Here is a 9,422-nt window from a genome sequence, read left to right on the forward strand (position 1 = left end):
GGCTATTCCTCAAAAAAATAAACAAACAAATAAAATAAAACTGAAAACTCTTTATTGCATGAATGAAACCCAATAGATGTTTTCCCAAATTTGACAATAGCCCTAAAACTTAACCAATAACAAAATGAGAAGCCACATAATCATTTTTTGCAAACTAGCAATAGTTCAGAAAAACCTGACCAACATCAACCAACAATGCTGGAGGAAAGACTATATTATCTTTCTAATCTCTTTGTAGAAAAATATGACAAAGTTACCATCTGAAGAGAGCGAAAGTCACAAAAATCTAGGAGGAACAAGCACTTGTAGAGGAAAAGCAGGTATTAAGAGTTAATTAAAATGTTATTTTTACAAATTTTGCAATGTCTTGCTATCTGTTGACATTTAAAATTTAATGATTTTATTATTTTAATTTAGTGATTTTAAATTTAATGATATGTCATTTCTTCTGTCACTTGAATATTCAATGTAAAGATTCATTTTTATTTACAATTTTACTAATTTTTTCTTAAAGAAGACCTGGAACTTGTGAGTTTTAGGCTCCACAAAGCCTGAATATATTCCTGTCCTTCTCCGTGTATTTATGAAATGAGTTGGAAAAGACCTCTAAGCAAGTGGACCTGGGAAATATTTTCTCTACTCTTGCACCCCCAGCGCCCAGCACATACTGCTACTGTTGTTTGGTCACTTGGTTGTGTCAGACTCTTTGTGACCCCAGGGACCGTAGGCTGCCAGGCTCCTCTGCCCATGGGATTCTCCAGGCAAGAATACTGGAGTGGGGTGCCATTTCCTTCTCCAGGGGATCTTCCTGACCCAGAGATCGAACCCAAGTCTCTAGTGTCTCCTGCATTGGCAGGCGGGTTCTTTACCACTGAGCCCACCTAGCACATAGTAGACATTTAATAAAAACTTGTTAAATGACAAATGAAGAGTGAAGCTATGAGCAAAAACGGTAAGCAATTATCCTAGCCAGAGCGATAGCATCAGGAGGGGAGACGGAACCCATAGAAGGCAGAGCACACCCTGACGCTTGTCACTGGGATGGGGAAGTCGCAGCATGGATATCAGAGGAGAGAGATGACCAGGGTGAGGTAATTGGGACAAGTTTGTGGAAACGCAGCTCTGAAGCAGAAGAAAGGAGAGAAGGCGGCTGGGGAAGGATGGGTCGGACCAGGGATGCAGGTGGGAACCCACGTGACCTGCTTGAAAGGGGCAAACCAGCTGGTGAGAGCAGGAAGGCTGGACAGGAGAGTCTGAAGGGCAAGCCTGGAGCTGCTTTGGGATGATTCGCCAGGAAAGCCACCCAACCAGAGCTTGGTTCCACCCTGAGGAGAGAAAAGACAGCACAGTGGGTCTGTCCTTGGGGAGACATGTGCGTGTGGGGTTCAGAACGCCTCGTCCCCACGGCGGGAGGAGGTCTGGGAAAGAGAGACCCCCAGCAAGGAGACCAGACCAGAGATGATTGCACCAGCCCAGGAAGCGGGGCGCACAGTCCAGGGCTGGGGAGACGGGGTGAAAACAGCGAAGGAGGTGCAGGGCCGAGACACAGCACAGAAAATAAGGGCTAGTTGGGGCAGCGACTTGTCTGTTTTTACCATTTATTGAACGCCTGCTATACAGCAGAGGCTTTTTCACGGACCACTTCATTGACTCCTCAAACTCTCCTGCGATAAGAGAGACTGTCGTGCCCCAGACGCAGGTTAGGGAAGCAGGGCTCAGGAAGAGACGACCCTCCGTGCCAGGCAGGCAGGATCCAGGGTGGGCATCTCAGAATCTGTCCTCCTCAGGCTCGTGATCCTTGCAGACCCCAGTGGCCACAGGGCACAGGGAGAGGGCAAGTCAAGAACAGCTTCTGACTTTGCCCCTTGGAGGCTGAAGGCCGTCTGTCAGAGAGCCGGGTAGTGGGGGCGGTGGGAAGATCCAGGGAGAATCTTCTAGAGGCATATTTCTACTTGAACAGCTGGAGGACAGCTTCTTTGTCCTTGTTCTCCCAGCCTGACAAGTATTTTGAGCCCTGAGACTTTGAGAGAATCACTCTGCAGCTGTCCCTGACATTTTAAAATCTGTTTCCAGTTTGAATGAAGTGGAATCTTCAATCTTGGATGTGAAAGTTGTTGCAAAAATAATAATAATAATAATAAGTTTGCAGAAAGCAGTTTATTTCAGCTTTTCTTCCTTGTTGCAACTGACCTTCTAAATAAAATATGTGATACAGGCAGGCTTCCCTGCCCCCCGTGAGGAAAGTCTGAGAGTCAGATCTAGAGCCAGCCAGGGCTGGGGGACCCTGTATCTGCCTCCCAGAAAGGGGTGTGCTTTGCCTTTACCCGCGGCTGGGCCATGGACACAAAGGAGGTTAAGCTAATAAGATGTGAGTATTTGCATGTACGTGTTTTCCAGTTTCTCCAACTGTCTGAAGCTTCATCCTTGGGGAAATTTTCAACACTGGTGTATTCTCAAGAGAGATTATTTCTCTTGTTTGGTAAAGGAGAAACTATTTATGTATTTCCACAATTTACATTGCAACAGAGACATGTGGATTTATTTAAATATTTCCTGACAGGGCAGCTTTAACATGCTATATTAATCTGCCAAAGACAACTCATTACAGCTGCAGAAAAACATCCCCTGCTTACCCGCGGGGGGGTGGGGGGTGGGTGGGTATGGGGGTGGGAAAAAAAACACATTTACAAAAATCAAAAAAGCGGATCACTTTAAAAGTTGCTCTTGCCATGGAAAATGCAAAAATTAAACACAAAATGGTTACATCAGAACAGGAAGCTGACTGAAGACCCTATAGATATTCTTCATGGTTTGAGGAAATGATATTAAAAATGAAAGTAATGATCTCCACTTGCACCAACTAGTTGAACATTACCTTTAAATTTTCTTTTTAAATTAATCGAGTGCTATGTAGTTGCTGTGAAAGACACAAATGCAATGGAAACACACTTCTAGGATCTCCCTCCTTCGCCGCCTGTCACAGATTATTGGACCACTGTGATGTTTGCATATATAACTCTCAGCATAAGATTCATAGTATATATTCCAAGGATACAGCGTTCACTTCTTACTGAAACAATGCGAGCTTCTTGACCATCTCCCTAGCTACACCATAAACCTCCTCTGCATGGAGCGTCCATCTGGGCTATCACATCGTTCTCTTGGGCCTTGGGGCACGAGGAATCAAGGCCAGCACACTGATGCTTATCCTGCTCATTATACTGTGAGTAACCAAGGCCTTTGTCTCTGACCCCAAGTTTCACGTCTTGTGCCCACACCCATGAAGCAGTATCAGGTAAGCCCCTTAGCTTCCAAGGAAGGTAAAGTCTGTGAATCTCCACAGTTCTTAACAATTGTTTAAGAAAAAAGTCAGTGCATTACAAAGTTTATAATAGATGTAGAAGTTAAATGAGTATGATAGAATAAGCAATGAAAGAGATTAAATGGAAATGTATTTACTGCAAGTTTTTATGGATGCGTGCTATAACAGAGCAATGCTATTCTAACAGACATATACCATAAACCAGAAATGCAGGCAGTATATGTAACCTTAAATTCTCTAGCTGCCACATTGGAGACATAAAAAAGAGGAAGTTAATGGTAGTGTTTTATTTAACTCAGCATCTTCAAAATAATATCATTTCAACATTCAATCAACATAAAAAAATTCAGTTATGTGTTTTACATTCTTTTCTTAGACTAATTCTTTGAAAATGAGTGTTTATTTAAACCACCAGCATAATCTGTTCATTTTAGCCCCATTTCAAATGCTAACGTAGCTACAGACTAACCTATTGAACAGCACAGCTCTAAAACCACCACTGACAATATAAAACAAGGATGGACAGCTGAAAAGTGGATAGAGATAAAATGGAATACTAAAGAAATACTATATTAACCCAGAAGAAGTTAGGAAAGAAAAAAACAGGCTGAGAGGCGATGGCACAAATGACCCATTTGGATATGGCACACTAATTCTTCACCTCCAGGATGGAGGAAAGGTGAGCACAGACAGGTCGTATGAAGAATTTTGGTCCTAAATATGCCATTGATAATCTTTGGGGATTTAGACAAGAGACCTCATCCTTCTCAATTTGCATATATTTCTTTATCATGTAGTGTATCTGTCTATGGCAGCAATAAATGTTACATTTCAGAAAGTGGATTTGGATGTTAGCCCCAGATTTGAGTCTGGACTCTGCCCTCATGTGACTTTGGGCAAATTGCTTAATTGTCCTAAAGTTCAGGTCTTTCTTCTCCATAATGGGTATTAAATAATGCCTACCTTAAATCCACGTGAAACACAGTGTCCCTCATTTTAGAATCCTTTGAGAATATTAAGTTGTTTTATTATTATTATTATTAAGCCAACTAGGACCGTGAATTAGACACCATTGAAGGCAGTGATGACTCAAGGGTGAATGGCAAAGTCTCTTTCTACAATAGAGAAGCCAGACATCTACCTGACTGCCTACTAACATGGCTATTATGAGGCTAAAGTAGGAACACAGAGAGAAGCATTAAGGTAAAAACACGTGTTCCTTAGTCAGTGTTCATACTGTGATGTGTAATCTTTTTCTTCGACAAAATACAGTATCCAGGGAGCCTGGAATAATCATGAATAAAGCTCTGTTCCGGTCATTATTCCAAAAAATTAGCAGACTTTATTCTACAAGTGAATGAGGAGCAAACTATTCTCCTTTAAGACTTCCCTGGTGGCTCAGATGGTAAAGAATCTGCCTGCAAACCAGGAGAACTGGGTTAGATCCCTGGGTCAGGAGGATCCCCTGGAGAAGGAAACGGCAACCCACTCCAGTGTTTTTGCCTGGAGAATTCCATGGACAGAGGAGCCTGGGAGCTACAGTCCATGGAGTTGCAAAGAGTCAATCACAAATGAGTGACTACCACTTTCACTTAACTTAAAAGAGCAGTTTCTATTTGTTCACTAAGAAGCTCCAATCTTCTGAATCTTGCTGTTGGGAACTGGTATTTTATTGCTATTTTTCTTCTCTAGCATCCTTTTACAAAAGTGTTGTGGTCATTCATGTATCTGACCTAGCCCCTAGTTTATAAAGTGAGAGTTGTTCCATAGAGAAGATTCCAAGGTTTTTGATGCCAAATATATGGGGAAGGCAATGGCACCCCACTCCAGTACTCTTGCCTGGAAAATCCCATGGACAGAGGAGCCTGGAAGGCTGCAGTCCTTGGGGTTGCTGAGGGTTGGACACGACTGAACAACTTCACTTTCACTTTTCACTTTCATGCATTGGAGAAGGAAATGGCAACCCACTCCAGTGTTCTTGCCTGGAGAATCCCAGGGACGGGGGAGCCTGGTGGGCTGCCATCTATGTGTTCGCACAGAGTCGGACACGACTGAAGTGACTTAGCAGCAGCAACAGCATATAACAAGCACTTTTTCATACCTACTCAATTTAGTTTTGTTTTCAAGCCTGAAACGTGGATTTAGCAAGATTCCTTGAATAGATGAGAGTCTGGGACTTTTGAGGGTCATACAGTGGTCAGTGGTGGGGCCAGAATGTGGATGAAGGTCAGCCTGATTGCACCCGCCCCTTGTAAAGCTTCCTCTCCTGGTGGGTGCTTCGGAGAAGTTGCACAATAGTATTTCCCATTTGTTCAGAGTATGAGGGATCGGTCACACATCTTCAGTTGCTCTTACCAAATATTCAGAGACTCTCCAAGCAGATCATATGCTCCAAGCTGCAGTAGCAACAGCGGCGGCAACGGTCTGGGGTCACGAGTTCACTGTCAACAGTGGCAGCCAGAACGATACTCGTGAAGCATTCTCCTTTTCCTACGTGACTTTTAAGTTTCACGTGTGGGTTCTAAGTCGCTTCAGTTGTGTCCAACTCTTTGCAACCTTATGGGCTATAGCCCACCAGGCTGTTCTGTCCATGGGATTCTCCAGGCAAGAATACTGGAGTGGGTTGCCATGCCCTCCTCCAGGGGACTCTTCCTGACCCAGGGACCAAACCCACATATCTTATGTCTCCGGCACTGGGACACAGGAGTTCTTTGCCACTAGTACCTCCTGGGAAACCTGACTTCTAGTCTAATCATCTACAATTACAATGAAATTATTCAGGTTAATATAATATCATATATCAAGAATTCTTATTTGTTTTTCTATATTACAAGCACTAAATATTTCTATATTTTCTTGACAGTCTGTATTGTCCTCTGGGTAAATCTAAGTCTTGAACAAATCTCACGGCAGGGTCTTCCTTACCTGTACCAGCTTATACAACCATTTACCCCAAAGATAAAGAGCACTGGGCTAAAAAGGACGTAGCAGTAAATGTTTGTTGATTGGATTTTCAGGAAGATCTAAATTCAGTAGCCTCTCACCTTCTGTTTCTCTTGTGCAAATTTGACATCATCATAGAAAACCAGGCACTAGACACACATGAGAATTTACAAAGGAATAAATACACATGACCGATAATAATAACAGCAAAAGTGTTTGACTGTACTAGTGCTGAAATAAATGCAAATAAATTGAAGAGGAAACCCATATTTATCTACCAAATCAACAAAAACCATTTAAAAATAATAATTAGTTGCTGAGGGGATCATTATACTGTTTCTGGAAAACTGTATGATAGGATGTATCCAAAGCCTTAAAATCTGGTGATTCTTCACCTCGCCGTGCCCCTGCAATACTGTAAGTCAACCATAATCCAATAGAAAATATACATATTAAGAAAAAAATCTGGTGGTTCCTTTCACGAAGCATTTCACTTTTAGGCATGGACCCTGAGGAAATAATCACGGCAGCACAAAGATATAGAAAGAAGAACATTCGCTAAAGCATCATCTCCCATTATTTTGCTGTTAACAATAGTCAAAATGTCTAACATATAAACTGATTAAGTAAATCATGATCAGTCTATGCAGCAGAATACTATACAGTTACTGAAACTCATGTCATGGAAGGGATTGTAGATGACCAGTGTCAATACTGTAATATGTTACAGTGTGTGCAGTTTGTATAGTGTGATTGTGTGTGTGAGTGCCAAAAGAACATTTCACAAAATGTCAGTCGTGCTTATCTCTGGGTGTTGAGATTATGGGTGATGATTTTTCTTCTTTGTCCAGCTTCCCTGCCCCATCTCCCTGCAGGGGAGGGTTATCTCTTTCAATTAGGATGTATTAATTCAAGAATGAGAAGAGAAAAAGAGACTGTGATGCATTTTTGAGAAACATTGACATCACACTTTAACTTCCTGGGGAGCCCAGACTCAGGCAAGGGCGAGCTCTTGCTTTGCCCTTCCTGGGAGATGAGTTACCAAGTCCAGAAGTCCAGTCTCCAAGGCCACACCCATCCTCTGTATTACATCCACTCAGTCTGAAGTGTTTTACCGAGTACCTGCTCTGTGCTGGGCACTAGGGGTACAACAGTCAGGAGGAGAAGAGGGAAAGAGAAAGGAGAAAGGATGCGAAGGAGGGAGGGAAGAGGAAAGCCTTCTAATGTACTAGGAGGGACTCTGACCTCAACGACGTGGTGGCCAGGAGCAGCGTTGTGAACCAGTCCTCAGGTGCACAAGCTTGTTCTGGAGGGAGTTGCCAGGGGTGGCACAGCTTCCTTCAGAGCTCAGGCACTAAGGTGAGAAAGAGGTATGAGCATCCAGTGCAAGGTAACAGGACGACGGGCTGGAGACACCGGCTCAGGAGGGAGCAGGGTTGCTATAGAGACAGAGTGAGGGCTGGGCCAGCAGGGGTTGGAGCAGAAGAGACCAGACCACAGGTGAATCTTGTGGCCACATTCTGGGGCCCACTGAAGGGCTCTGGATCTGAGAGCAGCTAGGGGATCCTAGGAGACCCCAAGGAGGCCCATCCTGGGCAGCAGCAGGCAGACTTGAGCGGAAAGAGACCCTCATGCAGTCACAAGGAAATCACCCGGTGATGCACAGACTATTTTTAAGTGACTTCATCTTTGACTCCCTGCCAGGGAGTCTCCGATCTTAAGGTTCAAAAGCTCGAACAAAGGAAAGACCATCTTTTTGAGCGTGAAGTGACAACGTGGGGCGGTGGCTTTCCAACACAATTAAATTCTAGGTGAGCAGAGGCCACAGCTGTGGAAAGCACGGTTTTGCCTGGAAAGTACAAAGTGCCTTTTTCCCGCTTTATTCATCAATAACCCTACAATTGGAGCTGACACATCCAAGCTTCAAAGCGAAAGCAAAGAGCTCAGTTTGTGAATATTAAGCGGCTTGCTGAGAGATGGTCTGACCCTTAGGTTTCAGCAGCGTCCAGTGGTGACAGAAAAGGGGCCTAACATTCATTAGACCCCTTCAGGGCTGGGCAGCTCACTGGCCAGCTGAGGGCCCTCTCTTCCAAACTCTCAAGGGCCTGTTTTCCATTTCTAGTGGGGAAGAGACTTCTTCTAATGAGAAGGTATTTATGTCCATCCATTTAGTCACCTGCCATGGGATGCAGGGCCTGGCTTTGGCTGAAAAGAAACGTCTGCAAACCAGATTACTGAGAAACTCTTGAACCTGGCACACAGCACTTCTCCCCGACTCTGCTTTCCTCTAAAAATGTAAGTATTAATTAAAAAAAAAAAAAAACAGGTGGGGTCTCCTGGGGGTGGATCTCTCAGAGGCCCAAGGGGCTGTGGGAAGACTACTGAAGACCCTCGCTGGCTGGCACCAACCCTATGAGATTCACATGTTACCCACACGACAAACAGTAGGTGTGAAAACAGTTAAAGAGCGAAGCCTCACCGCTCAGCCCTGGAGTGGCGGGGGTGGGGGGGCACTAAATGGGGGTCACTCAGGAAGTAGCACGGCTTCCTGCCATCTGCACGGGCAAGGAGCTGTTGTTCCGGTTGCGCTCAATCCGGAAGACGAGAGTGAGAGGAGATCACACCTGTCCCCTCCCTCCGCAGGGTGGCAGAGACCAGGGTCAGCCCACAGAGGAAGGGAGCCAAGTGGCAGCACTCTAGGAGGGGAACTGTCGCCTAGCATCACAAATATCGGAGAGCAGCCACTGTCGAGGGCAGTGGACCACTGCGGAATGCAGAAGACACACTGGCGTGGGAGACAGAGTTCTGAGTAGTCAGAGCTGTTGGCCCGCTGTCGGCACGTGAAGTATATTGATGGCTCACGCTGGCCTGAAGCCCCATCCACGCACCGCAGAAGGGCTGTGTGCTCCCGGGCGTGCACCCCTGTCCTGTCCGCAGTGCGCACACATGCACACACATACACACACGCGCGCACACACATACGCATTCCTGGAGTGTTTAAGTCTCCACGAAACCTGTGAGGGTCACGGGGTGGCGAGGAAGCCCCTTAGAATCCAGTCTCCGCAGCAAGAACTCCAGCATCCAATCCGTCCTGAGATGACCCTTAGCTCGCCCCGCCTGCCGCCGGCCGCTTGCCCCGCCCCCAGCGGCTCGCCCC

The sequence above is a fragment of the Oryx dammah genome, unplaced genomic scaffold (genome assembly GCF_014754425.2).
Source record: "Oryx dammah isolate SB20612 unplaced genomic scaffold, SCBI_Odam_1.1 HiC_scaffold_11, whole genome shotgun sequence".
In the NCBI taxonomy this organism is placed as follows: domain Eukaryota; kingdom Metazoa; phylum Chordata; class Mammalia; order Artiodactyla; family Bovidae; genus Oryx; species Oryx dammah.